Source organism: Symphodus melops, assembly GCF_947650265.1.
Source record: "Symphodus melops genome assembly, chromosome: 2".
Lineage (NCBI taxonomy): Eukaryota > Metazoa > Chordata > Actinopteri > Labriformes > Labridae > Symphodus > Symphodus melops.
The window spans coordinates 13422989-13437507 of NC_136692.1; positions in this window are offsets into that span (position 1 = coordinate 13422989).

Below are 14519 nucleotides of genomic sequence, written 5' to 3' on the forward strand. Positions count from 1 at the left end.
TGATACTGACATGCTATATGTCATGGTTTATTCAAAACCCACATTGACTCATAGAAAATAAAACATTGACAGGCAAACAAATGATGTTTTTGCTGTTTGCTTTATAGAGATCCCCCACCAACAGGATTTTTTTTTATTTGGCCTATGTGTTGTCCTTTGAGTTTCTTTTTCCCATCCTTAAATTGTTTGAATGTTATGTTTTGCTTCCATAGCGTGACATTTAAAAGCAATAGCTTTGGTTTTGAGTGACTCAAAACCAAAGCTATAAATCAATCACCTTTAAAAAGGCTGAATATTAAAATGCATTTCAGGAGAAGCCAAGTTGAAATTGTTCAAAGTGTAACCTTTTGTGAATCATGTAAGGTGACTCTGTGCTTAAGTGTGCGGTTGTAATCACACTGATGAGTAATTACAAGTAGTTAGGTACTCCACTTAGTCAGTGGAACCTTTAAACATGAGAGGTAATGAATGTGATTATTACTGACCCCGCTTAAGAGACAGTTTTTAAAGCTCATAACCTCCTCCAAGAAGGGTTTGTTTTAAGTATGTCTTTTTGACATGTCAAACCAAAAAATATTTTAGAGACATTGATTGGATTAGCTTGAAATCAAGAGGATGAGCACATGAGAGGCTGTTTTCCTTTCGTGGGGTTAGCACAAACACCAAAATTAGTTGTTTTTTTTACGACGCCTCTCTTTCCAAATAGGCCACAGCCATTTCAACATATCATCACAATTTTTACTTTCCTCTCCGACAAATTTTATACAATCCGTAGATGGTTTATGCCAAACCCAACTCACAGCATTCCTGCAAAATGTGATATTATTTCTCTTAATAATGGACAATGTACGCAGTATCATTTTCACTGGCCGCTCACTTGTGAGTCTTAGATTTGTAATTTGATTATGTTATATGGGGATAAGGTTTCATGTAATTTCATGCAGATGTGGATCTGAATGTAGATTAAGCATCTCACAATAAAAAGAGCATTGTGTTATCTATGTCTGAGCATTTATAAGCTGTCTGAATCCTTTCTTGTTTGATTGTGCTTTAATGGAGAACACATTTTGTGATATATATATATATTAAAGACTATGTATGTACTGATAACTTAATAAAAGGTAACTAAACTTGTTTGACCACCATATTTTCTTCAGAAAAAGTTTTATTGTTTTTCTTAGACAAATTTATGACTGATTACAATGATATTAATGCCTACATACATAAAGATATAAAAGCCCAGAAAAAAAATCTGCAATAATAGGAACGTTAACCTTTATCCTTGTAAAAACAACAACAAAAACAATGTTGATGAAAGTAGATTTGAGTAATTAAATAATACTGATATACATTAGACTGGTGAACAGTCCAGGGTGTATCCTGCCTCTCCTCCAATGACAGCTAGGATCAGATAAAGCCCCCCATGAACCTGAATGGGAAAAAGCGGTACATAATAGATGGATGGGGCTGTAGCAACTTCAATTAGAACTAGATACTATAAAGGTTGTACTAATTGAGAATAACAGGGCTGATACCAATGTTAAATACCAATTCCAAAACATTTTTTTTTTATTATTTGCTGTTGCTTGATATTGTATTTTTAGTCATTTATGCCTTCATGATTTTTGAGAGAGTATAATTTCGCATAAGAGATTATTTTTTGGAAAAGAAAACCTCTGACAGAGGAGGGATTAGTGGTGTCTGAAAATCCTTTACAATCACAAGCTACATACACAGCCCATTAGAAAACCTTTTTCAAATAACCAATATTGTTGGGTCACAATTTAAGTAAATTCATAAATTTTTAAATAACCAATAATACAAAAAAGTTTTAAATAATAATGATTTAAACATAAATTGCGCTATCACTTATCTCCTGTTTTTTTATTTTCAAATGACTTTCCAAAAAAAATTTGTAGCCATTTTTAGGCTGAACCAATTTTTTAGTTAAATTCATGTGAGGGAACAGATCTGTTTGGCTACTGCAATAAGTACATGTAAAATTATTTTCCAATAAGCTGATATGTATCAACATCCGACAAGGAAACTCAGCAAATACATCAGTGCATCCCTATAAACTACGCAATTATGATGCTTCCTCTTTTGAAGCAGAATTCTCTGCAGGCCAAAGGTTTCATGTCTCTTTCTGATGTGACAGCCGGTTTGACCTGCTCTTTAATCAAAGCACTGCTGTATATCTTCACTACAACATATCACCTGTAGAAAACCACAAAGAAAGTGCAAAAGCTTTACATTTGCAGGAGGAAATCTACAAGGTCAGTACATTTAACCCATTCAAACGCTACTGTTTGATCCCCTGCCTCCTCCGATCCATCTCCTCAGAGGAAGATGAAATGTTCTATTACCACCACATCCAGTAATAATATTTGTTCTCTGTTACCTCTGCTATCATTGCATCCTTTATTTGTTTCATCGTGTATCTGAAGACTTTTAAAGGCTGCTATTTCATGGAACTTTCAGGAAGAAAAGCAGAGCTGACCACAAGCTGTTTCACATACGTGTGTGCTTGTGTGTGCATGTGTGAGGGAGAGAGAGAGCGAGAGAGAATGAGAGGGAGAGAGAGAGAGAGAGAGAGAGAGAGAGAGAGAGAGAGAGAGAGAGAGAGAGAGAGAGAGAGAGAGAGAGAGAGAGAGAGATGAAGAGAAGCAACAAGTGTGTGAATGTTCCAGAAAAACCCCTCGAAGATGGCCATCTGGGTTGCACTTGTATCAGCTCACACACTCATAAACACGCACATATAGGTGTCTCCTAGGATGCCTTCTGGTCTGAAGGAGAGTGATATGGGTGCTGTATCTTGTGAACCATTAACACACACACACACACACACACACACACACACACACACACGCTTCCATCATAGCAATTGTATTGCCTTCTTGGGTTGATCATTAGGGAGTCTTCAATAGCAAACAGCTGGCAATCGATGATGCACTAGTTATTCCCCCACACACACAAAATGCACACACACACGACTGATGGTAATTGTGCACCAGGTCGTGCTAATTGATAGAGGACAGCATGCTTATACACTTACACACATACACAATCACTTTAACACATTAGCACATTAGCACATGCACATAAACAGAAGCCAATCAGGCAGGCTGAGAATGTGTCCCCAGACAGCGATGGAGAGAGGAGGTGGTTGAGAAGACTGGGGAGGAGGAGAGGTGGAGGCAAAGAGGGGTTAAACACTCCCCTGAGACAGCTGCTAGAAGTCAGGGCTTTGGTTTTTGGTGCTCATGAGGCTTCAGTAGGAGCCCCCCTCCTCATCTCAACCACCTTTACTCCCAAACATAAACATGCTTAATCACACAAACACAAGCACATACACACACATAAACCAGATCTTCAGAGCTCCCTGCGCACCATCATGTCCCTGTCTTCAACAAATGCCATAAAAAACCCACAATCTGATCACCATAGCAACACGTTATATATCTTCCAGCAATATTTATCCAACCAGGAGAGGGAGGGGTTGTGGTGGTGGAGGTTGAATGGAGAAAGGAGGTAGAGGTGGCGGTGGTAATGAAGGTGGTGTGTGTGAGGTAGTGGTGGTGGGGGGTTTCGTGATGCAACTCTATAAAAAAAAAAATCTAACGGTCATTAAATAAGAATGGGTGCAGTTTGTGTGTTTAGCCACAGGGCGGCAGCAACATCCAGCAGGCAGAGAAACAGCAGCATCTCCAGGCATCATCAGTTCAGGACCAGTGGCTTTGAGTCATGTGCCATGCAGGGCTTACAGGCTTTAGATTTTTGTCCCAAAGCAAATACTACAACACTGGAATATTCTACTTTTTTTTACAAGGTGTGCTGATGAGTGAAATTGTTTTATTCTACAGGCTCAGAGGTGGGAACTGCAGGAAACATCCAAAACAGGAATAGGCAGCCCCAATGCATTCTTAAAAAACAAGTAACATCCACCAGGGGGGGGCTTGGCATGCATTAAAGGATGTCGGAAATGAGTGAAGAAAAATAGAAGGAATGGGGGGGGGGGGGGGGGGGGGGGGGCAAAAAGGGAGCAGGAATGATTGGAAGGTCCCCCTCTTCCCCCAAGCACGAGGATTAGATGTGCTGTTGGCGGCAGTCAGGTTTGGGCTTGATTCTGTACGTGTGTGCAGTGTATATAATGTGTGTGTGCTCCTTTTGTGTGGGTTTTTTTGGGCTCAGGAAACAGGTTGGGGGGGGGGGGGGGGGGGGGGGATGGCATAGAGAGAATAAAAGGAGGAAGTGAGGAGGAGGAGAGGAGGGAACAAGATGAAAGGATGTAGGTGAGTCTAGGAGGATCGCGGAGGCCTAAATCCTCAATGAGCTCCTGCAAGAGAGCAAAAAGAGCAATGATGATGTGTCAGGAGAAGAGACTGAAAGTGTGTATCTGGAGAGAGAGAGAGAGAGAGAGAGAGAGAGAGAGAGAGAGAGAGAGAGAGATACTCAAAAGAAGAGGGGGTAAAAAGTATAAATGCAGCATGAGTCTCCCTGCTCACAGGTTTATATAGAAAAAAACAACAGGAGCTGACAAGAGTCTGATAGGATCAGCTCCTCTATGTGTTCACTCACTCATATACACCCACACACTTGCCCTCACGCACACACTTACAGTCCCACTTGCCCTCTCTTCAGCTCTGCTCCATTTTCCACTATTCTGTGCATGAAGTGATATTTCATTTTGGTACATTTTACATTTTTTAGCAGACTTTACCCAGTGTGACTCTGTGAGCCATTAGCCATCAACAGCACTCGGCCTGAGCAGAACCTCTACAGGTCGATTGTTTTTAAATCTACCAATAACTTAAAAAAGCAAGGAGCTTGCAAAACAGAAAAAGCTGGTTTCAGGCATACTTTCAAACACAGCTTGTTGCTGATTGTTTTTCTTTTTTTTTCTCGATAAAGTATTGTATTCCACATTGAAGTAATTAAGCAATCCTCTTTTTCCTTAAAGTTGGACTATAGTTGATTTAAGCGTTTTAGCTTTTGTGGTGTTGTAAGTTCATAATTTATTTCATGTTTAATGTTGCAAACTGACAAAAAAACTTTTGTCAGTTTACAACACTGTTTTCACGTCAGTATCAGGCTTGGCTGCTTCTCTCAGTATTATATCATTGTTTTGTTTTAATCATAGTGGCAGGGTTTTTTTTTTTTTTTTGCTCCATACTGGATAGCCAACCACAGCAGACACATGACAGGAAATGTGGCAGGAGAGAGTGAGACATTGTGCCTAATGGTCGTTGCCTCAGCTCCTGCACCGCCAGGATCTGTCATTTTCTATTACTGTAATATCTGTGTGTTTTCTGACCGTTGGTCAAACATGGCATGCCATTTGACGACAGCACCATGGGCTCTGGGAACTAGTGGTGGGCTTTTGTTTGTCCACATTTTACATTAAAAGCATACAAAAAATAATTTAAACAGTAAACTGATTATTGCTAATGTAAGTAATAAAAGGGTTGATTTAGGAATGATTTAGAAACATCCTTATAACAACTCTGATCAAGGAAGGGACAGAAACTTTTATCCTAATGAGGAGGTGTGGTTGACCTTGTTGCTAGGTCTTCAACATTATTTTAAAAGCTGTGAATGGTTCATCCAAAAAACTGAGAAAAGTGCTCCCTTATGGGCTTAGGACAATGAAATCATTGAGACCCAATCCTAAAATCTAGTCAGGCATTGTGATGAACACTTGTAATGTACATCTCTTAAATTACTCTACTCACAAGTTAGGGATATTGTTATTTACATGAGTGCTTTTCCTATTTGGTCTGAATTTTAATGAAATAAATAATAGTTCCATTTGATATTACTTTTAATGAACAAGAAGAAGCACCATGTTCATTAGTGCAATATTTATTACCCCTACAATTTAGACAATAACAAAGATAACAAAAATTGACAGTCAGTATCGGGTGTTTCCATCATTTGCTGCAATGATAACTTGACAGCGACGTCTCATGCTCCTAACTAGCCTCATGATGTTGTTCTGAGGCAATGCATTCCACTCCTCCACAAGTGCTACACGCAGTTCTGCCAGGTCACGTGGGGGTGGTGTACTTCAGCTGGTCCCAGACGTGCTCTATGGGGTTCAGGTCAGAGGACATACCATATGAGGCACTTTGACTTCCTGAAGTCGACCTGTGACAATTCTGGCACGATGTGGTGGAGCATTATCATCCATGAACAGAAAGTTGGGGTTGTGCTGGTAGAATTGGGGGATGGTGATGGGTTCTGTGATGCCTCTGAGGTAAGAACGTACAGTAACTGATCCATCTAAGATCACTAAATCTGTTTTGCACTGATTAGTGATGCCTGCCCAGACTGTTGCACCTCCTCCACCAAAGTGAACCCTGGAGACCATGTTGACCTCTGCTTATTGCTCACCTTACCCTCTCCAGCAACGCTGTGCAAGGTGACCCGACACTCATCAGTGAACAGGATGGTAGACCACTGCTGCATTGTCCAGGTCACATGGTCTTGTGTCCAAATTGTCATGGTGGTGTCTTGGTGTGAGTGGAGTCGTCTGGCATCAAGCCAAAGCGGTGGAGTCGGTTGTGAATGGTTTGTCTGGAAACCTTAGTACCCCTCACTTCTCGTAAAGGCCTGCAGCTGTGTGGCAGAAGCATAACTGAGTCTGAGTGTAAAGGTCTTTAGGTATTGGTCATCATTGCGGTCCATCACGTTTGGGTCTGTCACGAACACTGCCAGTAGTTCTGTGTCTTGCTGCAAGTCTGCTGATGACACTTTGAGACAAACCAAGTTCACGAGCAACATCTGACTGCCTGCTACCGACCTGAAGGAGCGCTGTGGCCAGGTGTGTTCGTGGCTGCTCGAATGATGAACTGGGAATGACTTACTGACAATACCAGCTTTGCATACCTCCAGAATGTTGAAATTGATGCCACACTGCAAAGGGTTGTCTTTTTGTATTTTTCAGTATTGGCCCCAATATGTAAGGCGCACTATACAAAGTGAAACCATTATGTGGAAAACACTAAATGAAGTGTGTCTATCAGAGGAAATACAATTGCCTCCTTATTCCAAAAATCACTGAAGTGAAACAAACACTTTATTCGTGAAACCCACTGAGGACCTCACAATGTCCTTAACTTATTGTGAGTAGTGTAATTGTAAGCTGTACAATATTTGCAAAGAAGCCTACAAAATGTTTGAAAATGCATGTCCACAGGAGCAGTATCCTCTTCAGTAAGTACATACATATATGAAGTGTCCTTAATCAGTGATCAGATGCACCTGGAGTGATCACTTTTAGAGTGAATGAAGTCCAAGATGGATTGAAACGTCTGCATAAATTCTCTTTTCAGCCTAACCATGATAAGAAAAATATTTTCAAATTCAAAATATTGTCTGTACTCCTTTTATTCTTTGTTAAAAAATGATTCCTTATAGTTATGCTCTTTCTTTACAATGTTATTAATTTAGTTCTTAATTTAATTTATATTCATTTGAGGCTTTGACAGAGTTGTAATTGTTGGTGTGCTTACCTCTCGCTGTCTTTCTTGCCATTCCCTGCTTGAAAAAATCTTAGTCTGGAGGATTATGCATTACATCTGGCCTGCGAACAGCTGGAATCTCCCAGGAGGTATTGAAAAACTTTAGCCAACCCAGCTGTTATTGGGTGAGAGGTTGGGTACACCCTGGACTAGTTGCCAGTCAATCACAGGGCTGACAAAGATAGAGACAACCAGCTCTTTTAAGATAGTGATTTGACATAAACAAACTGCCTGATCATTTCAATGTTCAATCAGTCAAAGTAACATAAATTACTTGTAAAGATTTATTTATTTTTCTGGACATTTTTTAAAAATGTATACTGTGCTTAGTATCACACAGTAAATAATAAAAAAACAGTAGTTAATTGTCATGGTTTGGTTTTGTATATGTTATATTACAAAGTTTTGATGTTTTTTTTTATTTCCTGGTGTTGTGTTACTTTGTGACCTCGTGTCCTTCTATGTTGTCTTTAATTTTGTCGCCTGTTTTACTTGTGTGTTAATGTTTCTTAGTTCAGTCTTTAGTGTTTCCTGTTTTAAGTTGTAGTTCTGGTCTTCAGTGTTTCATGTTTTACTGTGTAGTTTTCAGTGTTTCCTGCCCATTTTCCTCCTGTCTTGATTACCCTGATTGTCCTCACCTGTCTCATTAGTCTCACCTGTGTCTGATTACCCCTATTTATTTAGTCTCTGTGTTTTCTTACCCTTTTGTTGGTTCATTGTCTTTTTGTTCTTTGCTTGATGTTATTTGTTTCCCTGTGTTCTCTACTCCCTGGATTTACTTTGTTTTGTGTTCATGGTATTTTCTCGTTTTGGATTTTTTTTTTTGCCTTTTTAGTTAAAATAAATAATTTTTGTTTTACCTGCAATTGGGTCCTCCCTCCCTGTTTTCTGCTGTGAACCTGTGACATTAATAAAAAGTAAATAAACACAAGAACTCAAATTAGGGTGATCTACCCAACCTCAAAGACAAGAAAGGGACCTTTCTCAAAAAAAGGGAGTGTAAGACTTTACAAATTGTGAGACTTCTTCGTATGGATTTTAGAGGGAGATAATTTACCCATAGCCTTTTTAAAAGAGAACACCGCCAATGAACCAACACCCTCCATAATCAGGATTCAATAACAAAATTGGACTTACCTTTGACACACAACTTCTTACCACTGAAATTCATAACATGATCTATTCCTATTCTATTTGACATACTCTTTTTTGCTTCACTATAGGTACTAGCTCAAATCAATTTTACTGTGTTTGTTTCCTGTGACTAATAAACTTGATATTGAACTTTAAGGAGATATTTCCCAGAGGAGCTGGTGGAGACCAAAACACTGAGTTGAAATATTGCACAGAACATTGGACCTGACATTCATCAGGTTGCTCGAAACATGACTGTCAGCTGAATTTGTCAGTATGCATAAAACTAACAATTTATAGTTTGTACACCTGGATGACATGGATGTAGCTGCTCTAAGTTGAAATGTGGAAAGCAAGAGAATGGGGTGTGAAAAATATTTAAATGTAGGGTGTTTAATGCAACTTTTTTCTCAAGGGTTATCGTACAAATACCTGTGTTAATATGTGAGTGTTGTGTTCCTGGCCTGTTCCCAAGTGGCCTGAAAACATTGACTGCAAACAACCCAAGAAGCTGCTTGTTGATATGAATGCTGAGGGAAGCTGTTCAGAGAAAAAAGCCGGAGTGAGATAAAGGGAATTGAACAGAAAGGTGTGAGCAGAAAAGGTCCAGTGCAGGAGGAGCTCATATTCGTGTGTCAGGAAGCATCAGAGTAGTACAGAAAAAATCCTTTTGGTGACTCAGGATGAGGAGGCAGATCAGACTCAGCTCTGCTTGGCAGGTATGGAGACCCACTGATCCTGAGCGAGATTACTATTTTGAAAGTGGGAGGAAAATTTCCAGGAACTTGAAAACCTGCCAGACGTATAATTTAGAAGGTAATACTTGAGGATTCAAAAGGGTCTGAGTCCTTTTTCCCTGGTGGAGGTCAGTAAGAAAGCTTGTTAGTGGAAAGGGCATAATTTTCACTTCAGCTTTGGGGGAGAGGTCTACTGGGAATGACTCAATTTACTACAATTATATTCATCATGGTGAGAGCCCTTTGCTCTAAATGGGGTATTATTCATGTGCCTAATATACTGCTACTACTCTATGTCTGGCTATTAACATGACATACTGCCCTGAACAGTAACTTAGAAAGAGGGTGGGGAACATTAACACATTAGAAAAGGATATCTTGGCACATTTCAAATGACAAATCGATGTTGAGAGTTGACCATTACTGAAGTGAAAAAAAAAAAAAAAAAAAATATATTTATATATATATATATATATTTTTTTTTTTTTTTTTTTTTTTTTTTTACAGAGCCCCATGGTTGGGTTAATGGATGGTTATTTTGGGTGATGCAGGTTTCAAATGACTTCAGGACGAGGTCGTACATAAGAGTATAAAGTCGGAAACTGTGGCTCGGACACTCACACAGTAAACACCTTTCTGAGCGTACCTTAACTTGCTGGCTCCCCGACGCTCTACCTGTTACTGTCTTGATTCCTGCCTTCTTGTCTCTGAACTGTTTGTGTCTGTAAAGATTACTTAATTACTTTACATGGTAAGTTATCTGGACCCACTGCCCACTCAACCATGCCATTGAAACAGTTTAAAGACACTGATAGTAGTCAAAGCTGAACTGAATTGTGTTCATTCTTTCCTGCTTAACCCTGTATCAGCCAAAATGAAACTTGAAAGTTACTCATTTTAATCTCTCTCCAACTGTGTGGTGCACTTACATCAGTTACACTATTATTTTAAATATATTTATCATATAAGTGTTTACCAGGTGAACCAATGGATATTAGGAATTATTGAATTATTGAAATTAGGAACAGAAAAAATTAAGAATTAAACACAATATTCCCTAGTTTATTGAACTCTGGCAAACTAAAATAAACACATCCTCACTCCAATTGATCATCTCATTTCAAATTTCTAAAGGGAATACATGCTATTAATTCAGGTTGGCAAATTAGATTGAATTGGTATTTTGTAGAGATCAAATTATATGAGAAAAACTAAATGAAAAGGGCTGTCCACCACATCTTTATTTTTTTGGTTCACTGTCACTGCTCCCATAGCATCATTTTCAGTCGCAGTAAAAAGCTATTTTTAGATTCATATGCCTGAAAAAATTAGAAACCTACCTGCTAAGCACCAAATGGCAAACAGGCCAAGTTGGCAGCTAGCTGCTGAACATAAAGGAGTACATAGATGTGCAGTGTCTGATTTTTCCCTCAGGGATTGTGGAGAACAAAAACAGAGCCTTAAGACAGACGTACATTTGCCTGGTTGCCAGAAACACAACTCAGAATAAATGATAATTAATCTTTGTAGTGGCTGTTAAAACAGCGTGTGTTTACAAACCATTTTGCCTCATCCATTTAAATAGTTTTAAGAACGTTTCCAATGTTCACAAGTGGTCAAAATAATATTGATCTTATTATCCTTTATTATAAAATTCATGATTACAAAAGTTTACTAGTTTAAGCATCTAAATAACAGAGTTACAAGTTATTTTGTGGCTGACATGCTGTGCTGCCAGTAGCTGTATTTAGACAATGTTAGCTCCTTTATCAGATGTGATAGATTTCCACTGTAATGTATCTACTGTGATAACTGAAAGGCAAAGAGAAACTCTCTGTAATGAACTTATTGGTCTGCTGTGCAGCTGTGGCACAACCATAATGTCTGGAGCACAAGCTGCAGGGTCTCTCTCTGTCTGTTTCTTTTTCTCTCAGACGTTTGAGGAGTGGGGGGATTGCCATGGACACTCTATAGAGTTAATTGAAGGGGATAAATGATTTATATGAAATATTGGGGATGACAAGTCTCCTTGTCTCCTCATAGAATTCCACCTGGGGCAAGTGCGGGGGAGGATGAGATGTATCCTGACACGCTGTTACGCTTAAAGGATAACTTCTGAATTTTTCAAGTCTATCTTTATACAATGCTCATGCTTTAAGAGCATGTATGGTGTAAAGGTTACTTGTCGCTGTAATCATTCTCCCTTTTCATGCTGGCTCTAAAGAGCTGTGACTCAGGTAGGAGACTAAATCCAACCCTCCCACCCCCTCCAGTCCAGATGTTGAAGTGTCCTTGCAATTGATATTCAACCCCAAATGACCCCAGGAAGACACGTGTCATTGATGTCAGAATCAGAATCAGAAATACTTTATAAATCTCAGGAGGCAATAAGTGCCAGGTGGAATAATGAGCTATGTACAAGTGCTAATGACTTAAAGATGGAACACGAAACAATATTTACAGTCACTAGTATATGCAATGGTAATCAATGTGGATATTGCTCGCTGTATTTAATATGAACAGAATATGTTGAGTTCAATATGAACAAAAGGTGTATGACTGGTTCATAGACAAACTGCATGTTTAAAGGACAGATTGGATGACTGAAGACATTGGACATTGTTAAATTAAATATTACAGTGTCCAAGTGTCTGACTGAATGTGTGCATTAAATAAGATCCTGAGGAGAAAGTTGGCACCTTGGCAACTTGAGTATTGTGTGACTGACATGTAGAATAAAGCATTTTGAGTGCCCCAAAGACTAGAAAGATGCATTAAAAGTTTGGTCCTTTTGTAGAAGAAAAGTAAGCAGGAGTTAAGTTCTTAACAAAATGAGCTTGCTTATGCACATTTTAATGTTGATATGCCCTCCAGTGCAAAATATACTGTACGTTTTTCTTCATAAAGCACTTTTATATTATTAAAGCCACTGTAAACTCAAATCTACAAAAAGCTACTAACATTCTCATTTATAAACCTATGTACATAATATCACTTCTCTAAAAGTATTACAAGTTACCTTTCAACTGTTTTTGAGATTTTTTCATTTAGGTTTTTTACATTTTTAGATGTTGGGTGATGAAGTAAGTGGCCGGTGTCAGCTATGGAATCTACAATAAATTGTAAACCAATAATAAGAACATACATGCATGACCTCCCACCCAATTTAAGTTATGTGCATTTTTGTGTCATCAACTTTATTGACATGTTTTCCACAAGATGCTTGTACATCAAGAGCTTCAACAACCTTCAACGTCACCATTTCAGGATTTAGTCACCCCCAGAGTTTTGGCACTTTGGAGATTAAATTATCATATGAATGGCAGAAACCTGTCTGGTAGTCTTTTTCTGAGAGTAAATCCGAGTGTCCAGTGTTTAAAGACAATTTCCGAAGAACTAATTGAGCACAAACTGCTGTTCTCAATTGTAAATACAAGATCCAAGAAAACCCAGGAGGGAATATCGATCCTTAAGCTGTTGAAATGAAAACAGTCCATAGCTGTTATACAAATGTAGAAGTCTATAAACTCGCCCAGAAGCCGGGCTTTCATTGTCTTTGAACTAACATTTTAGCAAAGAGCTTTAATTCTGTTGAGATAATTGAGAATGGCCATAGACTGTTAATAATTCATCTTTATGCAGTCTATATGACATCCATCATGTAACTGCCACATTTTAGGGGGGTGAGTTTTTCTTAATGACACATGTATGAAAAATCTTGGTGAATATATTGGTCAGATATTGAGACCGAATGTTCCATTTTTGAATTTCCACAGAGCCTTTGATGGAAGAATGTAACAACTTAAGAGATGTATCCAAGATGGTTGACCTTTCAAATACATATTAACAAAGGAAGACTGTGAAATCTGGACATTATAAAACTTGAAGTCCCAATCCTACAACTTTGGTGATGTACTGGTGTGAATTCTACAGAGACTCTAACACCAGGGAGGATATAATTCAACTCAATTCATTTAGCAGACGCTTTTGTCTAATGAAACATACATTGAAATGTAAGTAACACAAGCTCTACTGTAGAGAGGAGAAAACGTGAAAAGTAAGTGCTAACGAACAGCTTTGAAAACAGGTGCTGACAAGCAGTGCACAGAGGAACAGCAAAGTCCACAGGGACGTGGGTTCGGAATTGAAGGTTCGCCAATTGAAGTCCCAGTACAAACCATAATAAATGCTTCAGGACCCACCATCAACTTCTTAATGAGAAATCACAACCCAAATTCTTATAGTTTTAACCAAAACCATCATGACATAACAGTCGAGAACCACTGCTTTAGATCCCTTCTCAGTTGTTAAAAAAACATTTTCAATACAGTTGGACCAAGCATGTATGTTATCTTATCTTCTCTCAGAATGTGTACCCTCTGTTTTTACATGCTGTAGTTCAGCCCCTTGTAAAAAAAATACTTTGAGACCTCTGCCCTGTATAATTTCAAACCAAACTCTAAGCTTCCCTTTGTCCAAAGTCTTGGAGAAAGTAACTTTCACTCAGCTGCAGTATTTTTTTTTTACTCACAAGGAATTTTCAATATAAGAAACTAAATAGCTTAGTAAACCTATCCATATAAATGAACATAAACTTAGTTTTGAAAGTATAGCTTGCCCAACACTGCACATATTATTTTTTGGAAGAAATCGTCTATTTTTACACCTGTGAGCTCCTGGATAATCACAGCAGAAATAAGCTGTGACAGTCAGATTCTGGGGTTCAAAAAAGGGTGATGCTGACTCTACTGTCCGAAAAACCGAGATGGTCTGTCTTTTTTGTCTTCCTGAACAGGTTTTTTTGCAGTGCACTTTTGCCTTCAGGGTCCTTGGGAAGGATTGCTGTAAATAAAACACTCAGATGTTGATCTTCAGACACCAGAGGAACTGCGTTGAATTTCAACCACAGAGCAGTGGACCAATAGTTTTTCCTCACACAGATAACTCAGGAGTTCAGGGAATTTGATAATCCTGCGTAAAAGTATTTTGTGGATTTAGAAATGGCTTATCCCTGTTTTCCCCAGAGTATCCAGTCAGAGGTACTGCAGGAGTGCCAGGTGGCACGGTCAATGCTAGGAGCCTTGAGTCGTTTTACCCTCACAGATAGAATGCTGCGTTTACTCTC